The sequence below is a fragment of the Oryzias latipes genome, chromosome 24 (assembly GCF_053564925.1).
Source record: "Oryzias latipes strain Hd-rR chromosome 24, Olatipes_Hd-rR_3.1".
Taxonomy (NCBI): Eukaryota; Metazoa; Chordata; class Actinopteri; order Beloniformes; family Adrianichthyidae; genus Oryzias; species Oryzias latipes.
Window position 1 is genome coordinate 11676685 of NC_136260.1, and position 12009 is coordinate 11688693.

At 39.4% G+C, this 12009-nt stretch overlaps 1 protein-coding gene across 1 annotated transcript in view; it reads left to right on the top strand.

Moving 5' to 3' along the window:
• Positions 1 to 12009, top strand: part of emilin1a (elastin microfibril interfacer 1a) — a 28683-nt gene that overhangs the window by 2320 nt on the left and 14354 nt on the right. The gene's annotated exons all lie outside the window — the stretch shown is intronic.

Consider the following 12009-nt stretch of genomic DNA (forward strand, 5'->3'; position numbering starts at 1 on the left):
TTGTAAAAACATTCTCAATGGGCTTTTATTTATGATTATGTTGTTTTTAGACCCATAAAAAACTATGTCGTCTTGAATATAGTTCCTGCAGAGTGGCAGGAGTTCATAAGAAATTTACCTCTGAGTTGTGGGCGGGACTGTTGGCGAGGACTAAGCCTGTCCTGACTACCCATCATCCATCTGTGAACTCTCTCTGCTGCTAACTTACAGCCCCTCACACCCCCAACCTAACATTGCTGGTCTAACAAAAACGGCGAGCAACATTGGAGCTATCCAGTAAAAACGGTTTTGAGCCTGATTCCATTTCAGACGAGGAAAACAAAGATGTACATGGATCTACTGTCTACATGGATGCAGCAGAATGGAGCAGAGCATCAAGCTTGTGACTCGCCCAGCGTATCTTCCACATTGCAAATATGCACTTTTTTAAACAGCTTTATTTATTCACAATAATTAGAATAAAGAAACTCTCAGAAATGCTATTTTGAGCTTAATTTCCGTTTTATATGCCCTCCTCCCATCAGAAAAATGCTATAAGAACACAATTTTCATTGGAGTGGGTCTTTAAACATCATTTGTGGACAGTTCTTGGTAGTTCCAGATTGCAGACACCTTCACAATTGGGGGGTTTAATAGATGTTTTGATTTCTTTGACATGGATGACCACTGGCACAGACTTGCATCAGGAGGAATCTTGGGAAAAGTTGAAACAGTGCCTCGCAGACAGGAATTTGTTACGAGAACACTATAAAGTTCACTAGTCCAGGCACGATCAGGCAACAAGGAACCTTCTGATAAAAATGCCATTAGGTCAAGTCAGGTCCTTGTGACCCCTCCCGGGGTGCCTTCTGTCACAGAGCTTGATGTCCTTTGTTCAAGTGGCTTGATATTCTCACCACAGTGCACATAAAAATCCAGGATCCTTATCTGGACAGGAGTGAACACTACGATTCCCAATGTCAACAATTAGAGCTGGAATATCTCAGCCAGCTATATATTTTTTCTCCTTCAGGACCTCCGTGGTGCTAACATTTGTGGTTTTAAGGGGAAACGTTTCAACAACTGTCAAACAGATTGATGGAAAAAGAAAATCTCTGCAACCATCTTTAGTCCCCTTAGGGTGAATGTCACCAGGTCAAATTTCTAAAACGGTCACAATGGGCTGTTTTACTTCACATGCTTTATAAAGAGATGTTTATCAGGAAGAAATGGTTGCATTGCTGTTTTAGGAAAGACATATTTGAGCAAATAAAGAGAGGAAACCTTCTGTTATTAATGATGCCTCAGCACAGAAAGCTCTGGGATGGTATTTCCCTTGTTTCTGCTGTGTCTGGACATTTTTGGGGGCTGTAACGTATGGGAAGAGGGTGTATGGACCCATGATGACAGAATGTGGGCGTGAGGATTGGAAAACATTGTCCGCCTCGCATCACACTTGCATTTATAAAGACGCATTGATTGCTCTTTAGATTAAATGGCACATTTAGTTTTCCGCATTTTTTTCAGTCCTTTTAAATTTTTGATATTCAACTTTTTCTTGTCCTTCAAAATGAAATCTTTAGTTTTATTAACCCTTTTAATACCACAGCTTTAACTTTAACTCCAGTGTAGACATTCTTTGATCGTAGCTCTTCAGCCGTTTACGCAGTTAATGTAATTCCAGTGGATTCTGTTGCACTGGTATGCAACACTTAACAGCAGTGAAGTTTTTGTGCAATCAATGTAAATCAGCTGATTCAGACGTGCAGAAAAGCAGATTTTTAGTAGTGTTGCATATAGGCGTAAAACCGCTTTTCTCCACATCAGAATCTGTTGGAAAAACCTTAGTTGCATAAATGGTTGACTAGTTACGGTAGTTCAAAGTACGTGTGTTAATTAGGTGTAGCCAGCGACATCTCCTGTGTTAAATGTTTGATAAAAGTCCTTTTTTGGACTGTCATGGGACATTATGTAGAATTCAATTTCTGGATTGAACTGGATTGAACCTTAGACGTAGACTTGCTTTCTTAGCTCCATCTGCTCGCTAAGTTGGTTTTTCTTATGCATTCAGCCTCAACTCAGAGTTTTCCAGGGTTCTCCCACGCCCATGTTGATGATGGGGGTCACAATGGTTTTTCTCACCCAATGATGTCAGAAAGCTGAAAGGCCACAAACATCCACCTGTGGCTTCTGGTTTTGGTCTGTACACGCCGAGGGTTTCCCTACATTCCCTTTTTACCGCCTGTTTATGCAGTGAGAGAGGTTAAAGATCTGCCTTCTCCAACATTTGGAAAACAGGTTCACATGATGCGGAGAGAAAATGGAAAGACTTTCAGGCATCTGGGTTTTTTACTGCTTTCTTTTAACTTGTGACCACCAAACATGGTTACAAATGACTACATCGTTAACAGTTTAAGCTTTTGCTAAATTTTTGTAAATAATCATAAGATGGGATGCAAGGCATCACAGAAGGGAAAGCAAGAACAATCTAAAAAATACTTGGCAAAAAAACTAAATGTTCCTAATTTGGTCAAGATAATTCAAATTGTACATCGTTTAGATAAAGAATATCTAGGATATAAAATCTGAAATATTCATAGTAGAATCTTTGGTGTAATCTCCAATACCAAGCATGACGTTGAGCATTTTTCTTTGGATGAAAACAAAGCAACCTCCAGCAGAACCAGAACTAGCGAGGGTAACCATGGGCTGTGACCCGTTTGAGTCAAACAAAAACCAAAGCTTTAGAATATCCATCCGTTTTCTAAGACCACTTAATCTCTTTTGGCGTCACAGAGTTGTTGGAGCCTATCCCAGGTATCATTGGATAAAGGTGGGGTAGACCTTGGACAGTTCATTCAAATTAAACAAAAGAGACAAGCTAGTAACAGCAACAATTATGTAAATATTTATGGATGTGAAAGAGCATGCAGAAAACAGGAAGGTGAGGAAAAACGCCCAGGGGCATCCTTGAAAGACCTTCAGCTGCCCAAGGCTTAAGATATATAGATTACAATATATAACAATACATTTTATAAAAAATAAATAAATGAATAAATAAAAAAAATGCTAGGAACAAGAATTTTATTTAACCAATTGGGCTTTATATATATATATATATATATATATATATATATAGAACAGCCATTGTACTCTAAACACCAGTCTCCAGCATATATTTAATTGAATAAATTAATATTGTTGGACAAACCTTGAAAGCCTTTAAAAGAACTGTTTAACCTCCCAGTCCTCACATGCCACCACAGAACCATAAACCTCGTCTTAAGTCTAAGCACAAATGGGTCGGAGTTACAAGAAAGTTTTACATCCAAGCTGCTAGTAAACCTTGACGGAGGAATTAAGTGATGCTGTTTTAAGACTTCATGGAGACTTATGGTTCAGCACGTACCTCCATAAATGGCTTGAATGAGTCAGAAACTGCACCAGGGAACTTTAAACACTGGCAAATCTGAACAATAATACCAATGCAAATGTCTGTGTCATGGATGGGCTTTGTATATCTTCTTGAGGGTCAGGCTAAACAGTGAGAGAGTGGTTTACACAGTCCCGCTGTTCCTTCATGTTGGAGTGGGTCCAAAGGGAGCGCTGTGAGTGCGATCGCTCAAGCAGGAGAGGGTCCACTCAAGTGTTTATGCAGCCCTCCGTAACAATACATGGACCTCGGGGTCTGTGCGTGGCTACGTCTTTACAAGGCTTTTGTAAGAGCGCTTGACCTGTGGGTCGCAGTTCAAAAACAGAGACACGCCCCTTTCTAGCCACTCAGACGCTCACCCCCCAAGTTTTACCTTGAAGCTAAACGAGAGATCCTTCAACTATAGGCAATTTCTAAGTGATTTCTTTGTTGTGGTATTAAACCGTAGCCTTTTAATCCTTTCATTCTATCCCTTTTCAGGTTCGATACACACACTGCTGCTTTTGTCACAAAATATCCTCAGTTCTATGCTCAGTTTCCTTCTGTGGGGATCATGCTGAGAGGTGGAGGAGTAAGATGAAGTTGTGTCTAAAGAATCCAAGTTATCCAGGTTGGGTTATGCAGGATTTGGTTTCTCAGGTCCTGTGGATCTGGAAGGCATAGTAGCTTCTAACTGCTGATAGAAAATGAAACTGTGTGGGCTGATATGTTGGACTGTAACTTCCTACTCTGCTCTAAAGTTTTAGTTACTTTTTAAAAATAAAATAAAGAGAATTTTGCAATTGGCTGATGCTTAGATCGGTACAGCAATCCTGCTTCTGTTTAGCAATGACTCTGAAGATAGATACAGAAATATAGTGATACAGTTTAACTAAGGGATACATTTTAATATGTATGCATGGGGTTAGCATTCTTGCTTCACAGTGAGAAGACCCTGGTTCAAATCCTGGCTGGGTTCTTTCTGTGTTAAGTTTGCATGATCTCCCCATGAATGCATAGGTTTTCTGTGGTCACTTCGGCCTCCTCCCACAGTCCAAAAACCTGTTTTGTAGGTTAATTGAGGACTCTAAATTGACCCTAGGTACGTTTGTGTGTGGTTTTATGGCAAGAGATGGATTTGCAAACTCTCCAGGGTTTACTCTGCCTTTGCCCAACATTTGCTAGTATAGGCTCCAGCAACCTTGTGACCCCCAAAGGGGATTAAGCAGATTTGGAAGATGGATGAATTGATTTCTGCCAATAAACCCTAGTGTTAGTTTACAGCTTTAACTATACAGTTATTATCTAAAAGTACTAATTCTTTATTAACTCTAAGATACAAGGCACTTTTATATTTAATACAAGAAAACAAACTTAAAAATAAAAAAAGTAAAAAAGTGAACAAAAACTAACTAAACAAAAAAATAAGTAAAATTAAAGAATTATATATTATATGATCTCCAACCAGCTTTATTTGAGATGGCCTTAAACCAAAACCACAACAACATCTAACATCTTCTTAGGCTTCCACTTCCGGCCTGCAGAAACGCAAGAACACAACTGCATCACTGGACTGAGATAAGGTCATCTCCAGTGCGGTATTAAGGCCCGTACACACCGGGACGAATATTCGCCAGGCGTTATTCGCCAGCGTTTTTCGCCACGTTTTTTGTGTTCACACCCAGGCGATTTTCGCTGACGATGAGCCGAGCGAACATGCAATTTCATTCCCTGACATTAGATGGCGCTTAATGTAAACAGAAATACTCCTGTACACAAGGTGGCGCTGCGCAACTTTACGATTCTTAAAGTCGCTTTTCACTCAGAAGAAGAGAGCAAGTACTTACGCGCTTGTCAGAATAATACAAGGAAAACATGAATATTTCAAGCACCAGTAGCTCCAACTGGTACTTGGTTCGGGGATATTTTAGAATGTCCGTCATTATTTCTTTGCGGCAGTGAAGACGCTACTTGGCGTCTATCTTCTTCGCTGGTATGTGTGCTCAGCAAGGCAGTTTTGTGTTTGGGCGCCCCCAAGTTGTGTTTTACTGTAACTTCAGAAGCTCCAGACACGTGTGCAAAAGCGCCATTCTCATTGGTCGAATAGATTTCGACGCGACGCGTCGAAAAAAAAAAACCGAACCCGAGGCGTTTTTTTTTTTTGACGCTTTGGCGCGTGGCATTTTTTCGCGTCGGTGTGCACACTCACATTGGTGCCCTTTGTTTAGTCACGAGGCGTTAAACGTCGGCGAAAATCGCCTGCAAAATTCGTCCCGGTGTGAACAGGCCTTTAGTATAATTTGTGTCCTTTCTTAGATTTCATAGATACTTAAAGGAAGACCAGATGCATTTATGGTATTGGTGCCATAAACAACCTTTAGGCTTAGGACTAAATTCAGCCTAACTGTGGTGTCAATCAGAGGCACACAGTTACGGAATACGCTGCCACAGCATATTAGAAACTGTGAAAACGACCCTACCTTCCAAACAGCTCTTAAACAATGGCTGAAAACAAACCAGTTCTGCAGACATTAGTTATTGTTGTTTTTCTTGGACTTTCTTTGACTTTTTTAGATTTGCTTTTTATTGTAAATGACCATTGTAAACATTTTTATCGCTAATGTTGTGTTGTTGTGGTACATGTTTTTGTCAAAGCATCTGCTGAAACATTGTTTGATATGTACTGTCCTAATTCAAATCAATCAATAAAAAAATAGCAAACTACTTTTCATGAGTAAGGCTTGCAGCATCCCAAATCTTCAGAATTTTTACTGTTTTTTAGCTCAACTGCAGAAGATTCTCTATTCATACTGACTGAAGATCATTTACTATTGGTTTTGGATTTTGGTGGCTTTACATTCATACTGGCCCACTTTAAAGTGGAATTCAACTTCTTTAACGCCTTTTTAGTGTGCATTGTTTGCAGTTCTGCATTTTGTTGCAACTTTAAGAACTGGGTAATTTGTTTTGAATATTGAGGTAAAATAACCATCCTTTGAAGCAAAATTTTGGTAGAACTTAAAAGAAGATTAAAAATTGAACATGCTTGAATAACTGCCTCAAAAAAGTATAAAAGATTACAAAATTCTATCACTGAGCCACTAAAAAGAAACTTTTCAACATCCTAAAAAAACATAAAAATGTTGACTCAAGCTACCTAGTTTTATTAATATCAGATTTTACATACACCTCCTTATCGGCACTCTATATTTCAATATTGCCAAGATTGCACTTATATTATCATGCATAAATGCTAAAAAACACTGGTTTGTCCTTGAAAATACATCTGTCGCAAGTAATTGACCCGCTCTTTTTGTTTCTTTTTTATTTAACACTCTATCTCTACATTCTTCTGACTCTTAAGTGGCAGAAATGGTTAGGAAAATGTCAGAAAACATAAACATTTCTGCCATTGGACTCGCACGTGTGGGTAAAGAAAATCTGCTGCTGATGCCCCAGATGTTGTTTTTCTCACTAATGATGAAGAATCTCGAAGAAACCACAGCCTAAATGGTGTTTACAGGCCATGGATTTTTCAACATTATGTGGAGTTTTCCTGGATTTGGAGACTAAAAAGTCATACAGTCATTCAGTTTGCCTTCCATTCTTGGCCACAACACAACAGAATCCAGTTTCTGGAGGGGTAAAAGGTTGCCTCAAAGTCAGTCCAAAATATACAAACACTGAAGAGATGCAGCTAAATTCTGTTTTAGCCAAGTCCTGCTTTTGTTCAATGCTGCATTCGAACGGAACGCAAGTCTCGTGTCAAATTTGCGTTGACCACCTCTGTTTAGAGGCACATCAAATTCACTGCTAGACGTTTGTCCAAAAGTGTGTACACAAACCTGTTGCTCCTGAGGCCTGGGGGGCGCTACCATTAAAAGTGCTTTGCTTCTTTGTTACAAAATGGATGATATTTAGAGGTCGGGGATTTTTTTTTGGAAAAGCTCTAAAAAAAAAAAAACATTGGCAATACATCGGCTTACTTCACACCAGAAGTCCCGCATACAACTCATAGGTGAATTTCTGTTGAACTCCTGCCGCTCTGCAGAAACTATGACCTAGAAAATGACTTTTTTTTTGTTTTGCCTAAAAAAGGCTAAGTACAAAATAAAACACTGCTGGGAACGCCTTTACAATAGATCAAAAGATGATCATAGTGAAACTTAGACGTAGGAAGCTTTGCTGTACTATCCGAAATGTGCTGCTGCCACGCCATAAGTCCACGCCATCCCCAACGTATTGCATGACTTCTTACTGCGACTGTACAGTACATTGACTTAACATCCCCCTGATGTGCCTCATATGGGTGCTGTGGGGCTTTGGGTTGTCTAGGCCAATGGAGGGTCATAAAGAGGAGGAGCCGCATCTTAAAAATGCAGCCTTGTCTTGCAGTTCCTTAAGGCTCCTCTTAAGCGACGCCATGACACAGAAATGTACGATTGTCGTGTCTATGGTAACTGTATCGTGTAGTCTGTGTAAAAAAAAAAAGTGAGTTTCATGCACCTTCGACGAACAGATGATGGTGTCGTCCAGTGCCCTTACGCCACACTCTGGTCGTTAATAATGACCAGATGATGAATGAATATCACTGGCCGTGACCTATCGCCTGCAGCATGTCTGTAGAAAAAAAATGTGCATGAACATTTTCACTCTACAGATTCACTGGGCATTCTACAATCTTAAAATTTCATGTGGGACACGTCTGTGTCCATTTTTTACCTGTGGCCAGGCCGTATCTACCCACAAGGCAGTTGTGACTAAGGCTTTAGGAGTGTTTGTGTAATCTTTGTTTTTATGAGGATGTTTTCTGTGGTTCACTGAGGTTTCACTTTCTCCTGATCTGTCTCTCTAAATGTCTGAGCATGATCAGCCAATTCTGTATTGTCTTCTTCTGATGAAATGGCTGAAGTCTCACAAAGATTCTTGTCTTAGAATCTTACTTGTCTGACTGACCACCAGAGAGGTCTTTCCTCTGCCTGCACCCTTTTACCACACAACCAGTTAAACCTTCCGGGTTTGCCTGCCCTCCATGTCACCTCTTTGGAGTGGTGCCTTTCATTTGCTTTTGGGGTGAATCTTGAATTGCCTTTTGACTGCTTTTGTTGCTTTTGATGGACTCCCTCCATCCCCCTAGTTTGACCATCTTTTTTACTAAGGATGACACGGATGATCTGGTTCTTTTTTAAAGCCTACTGCCTTTTAATGCAAATCAGTTTGAAATGCGTCTTTGTCCTTTTTTTAAATTTCTGTGAAGTTTTCTGGTTTCTTTGGTTTTTGTTCTGAGGTATCTGTGCTGACGAGCTGTGGCTGCTGTTTTTTTTTCGTCCAACAAAGGGGCGATTAATTTTAATCCAACTTCTCTACTAGAGGCTTTTTTTTGGCAAGCTTTCCATGTAAACCATACTTGTGGGGGCTATTTCTAATTATCCTGTGATTAGCAGTGACGTTTAATATTCCAACCAGTTGTCTGACCAACACACAGCCTGACATATGGGTACATTACTCCTTGTGAAGACTAGGAACTGTTGGGAGAAGGTGGAACTTTGCAAGACCATCTTATAGATTTATGCCACACTTTCTGCACTATAAGGCACACAGGATCAAAAGGCGCACCGTCAATGGTGATCTATTTTTAAACTTTCTTTGATATAAATACAAACTATCAAACTATAAGGCGCATTAAGCAAGACAAGAGTCTGAGAGAAGCTCGTCAGTCAGTAAAATGCAACTAATCATGATAACTGTAAAACTTGTTTATAACTTGTAAAAAAACAGACTAATACCGCAAAAAAACATTACTGTCACTATGCTCCCAACCTTAATAGTAACTGTCATTTTATGAAGAAATAAGGCTTTCAAGTGTGACTTATAGTGTGTATAATACAGTAACAAAAACTTTTTTAATTTTTTTGCAAACTTTTGGAACACATTGAATCAAGCTACGTTTTCATCACCATTTTCACAAATGTCTGCCAAATCTACGTTCTCAGTGGGCCCCACCTTAACAGGAAAGCCTGAGTTATCTCTTTAGCCTACATGTTGCTAGTTTCCCATATTTAAGAACAAAGACAGAGATTTGTTAACAATGCCTGGCAGCACAAGTACAACAACTGCACTAACTCTCGATGACCTTATTTTTTTTTTAAAACAGTTATTGAGGTTGTGAGGGCGTCAACGGTTTCTCAAAGCTGAAGGACAATGCTTGTGGAGAAGCCATTGTTTCTTGGTTTGTACATTTGTGGCCTTATCCAGAGTTTTCTGACAGAGCCTGGAAATGCATAAAGTTGTTTCTAAATTCACACAATATATTTTTTTCAGGTACTGTAGTGTATAATTGTAGTGTTTTCCTCTGGTTCACATATTTGGCTGTATGGGAAATCATGAGGAGAACTTAAGTGTTTTAGTCAAACATTTTTGTCATTCTCTATGTTTTAGTGAACATTTCTGCTCTTGTTATCTACAAACATGCACGCTTGTTTGTGTGTTTTTCCCCATTTTTGATGGCTTTTAGATTTTTTAGAAGGAGATGTTTTCGTCCGGGCCTTGTGGTTTAGTTGGAAGTTTATTGGATTACTGTTTGGAATGCTTGACTTCCTGGTGTTTTAAAGAGAAGAAGAAAAGGCCAATGTGTGCATCTGACGTGCAGCAGCTAGCATGTGTGTAAAAATGAAAAAGTTTCTAAACTAAAACATAAGTCAGAGTCTAGTAGTCCAGATTTAAGGTGGATAGCAAAGCAAAGGGCAATGCTTCATCTGAGAAGCCCTCTGTGAAGAAGGGCTTTCAGCCTCCACAAATGGTGCACACCCATGAAGTGGAGATGCCCAACGCTCCACACCCAGGCGCTCTAATTTAGCTTTCACTCACACATACTCGTTCTTTTAGCAATATAAAGGCCCGTCTCACGGAATTCCACTCAGTGGGACGATTCTGTGTACGAAATTTGGCACCGGTTCTGTGCGTCTGCACGTGTCTGCACATCTGTGTCTGCTCAGCAGCGAAGAAATCAGATGGTTTATGTGTAAGAGAGAAGAGCGCCTGTTCTAAGTCACACAAGATGGGCTGTGGGAGTTGCCAGCTCCGTGTTTTTATCTGTGGCATTTGGAGCCTGTAAGCCCAGATAATAGATTGGCAGAGCAATCTCACTGAATCACTGTGTCAAAAATAAAACAGAGCTGCAAGGAGACCGAGCTGTCTGGATTTATAGATCCTGTCTAACTTTTAACACCCCCATCCCATCAATGGTTCTCCAGCCTCTCACTCATCTGCAGACGGTGATGTTAAAGTCCTATTTAACATGTTGTGTCCAAAACAAACAGTAAGCCGAAACTCAAACAAAACCCACACGCAGCATCATACATGGAAAATATCCCTAAAACCACAGCACCCTGGAAAAATACAGCTGATTTTCAATGCATGACAGCAAAGTTTTTTTCTTTTCTTTCTTCAGCTAATCAGTGCTGCAACATTCTGATAGAAAGTTTAGAAAACCACAGAACGGTGAAGCGAAATGCAATTCTGGATCACTGGGATGAACCGCAATTCCAGGGAACGATCGATGTTTAAATGAAGGAGCAGTCGATGATTTCACCATAATAACAATGAATCACTCTAGACCCGGTTCTGACTCTTTCTTTAAACACTTTCAATCAGCCCAGGGCAACATGATCTACTGTGAATGTTCCAAATGTCTGGATTTACAATGTGAAAGAGCGTCTGCGCAAAGTTCTTATGAGATTGGACTTATGCTACTATGATTTATTAAAAAACATCTTTTTTCTTTTTCATGAAATAAGGCTGCAGACTAATTTTTTTTATAATTATTTTAACCATTTAATTGTGTCCATAGCCGTTAATTATGCCTGATTAATCTACATATTAATTAGTAGTTATAATAAAAGGATAAAAAACTATCAGTAAAAAGGATCTACATCATATACTTTCCCTTAGAGAATAATAGACAAATATTGAGGTCATAAAATGTGTAATTTATAGTCAAGGGCTTTAGTGCTTTTAGTTTAGAGAAATTTTGTGTGTTCTATCTTCAAACCTTTTACAAACTTAAAAAAAAGCTTTTGAACTAAAACTTTTAATCGTTTTCAGCTTAAAAGAAAAAAATTGTACATTGTTTCATATTGATGCAAAGATTTGATCTGAATTCCTCCAATTGCTGTAAAAATTCTAGGATTAATTTCAGTTTTTACAAATTTTAAGACAGTACAAATCTGGCCTGGTTAAAAAAAAGAACAATCACAACTTATCCAACACAAACAAGAGAACATTTTTCTTTGGAGGCCTGAATATTCTGCATGTCAAAGTGCTCCACATCTTGTGCTTTAGTCACTCCTCCCCTTACGGGTGCACATGGGCTGTCTGTGGGCGGAAACCTGTACAAGGAACGTAGATGACCCTCGTGACATTTTTAGATCTTAGACCACTTAATGAACCTCTTCAACAAAATGTTCATGCACAGTTTTTCTACCAGCATTCTGTGGGCGACAAGTTGGAGTAAACACAACACGTAAGGTGGTAAGTAAAGGTGAAGTAGGTGAGACACAGGCGTGTCGTGTGGATTTTTCACTTTTTTAACCCCTCAAAATCTACGCAATATGCAAGGC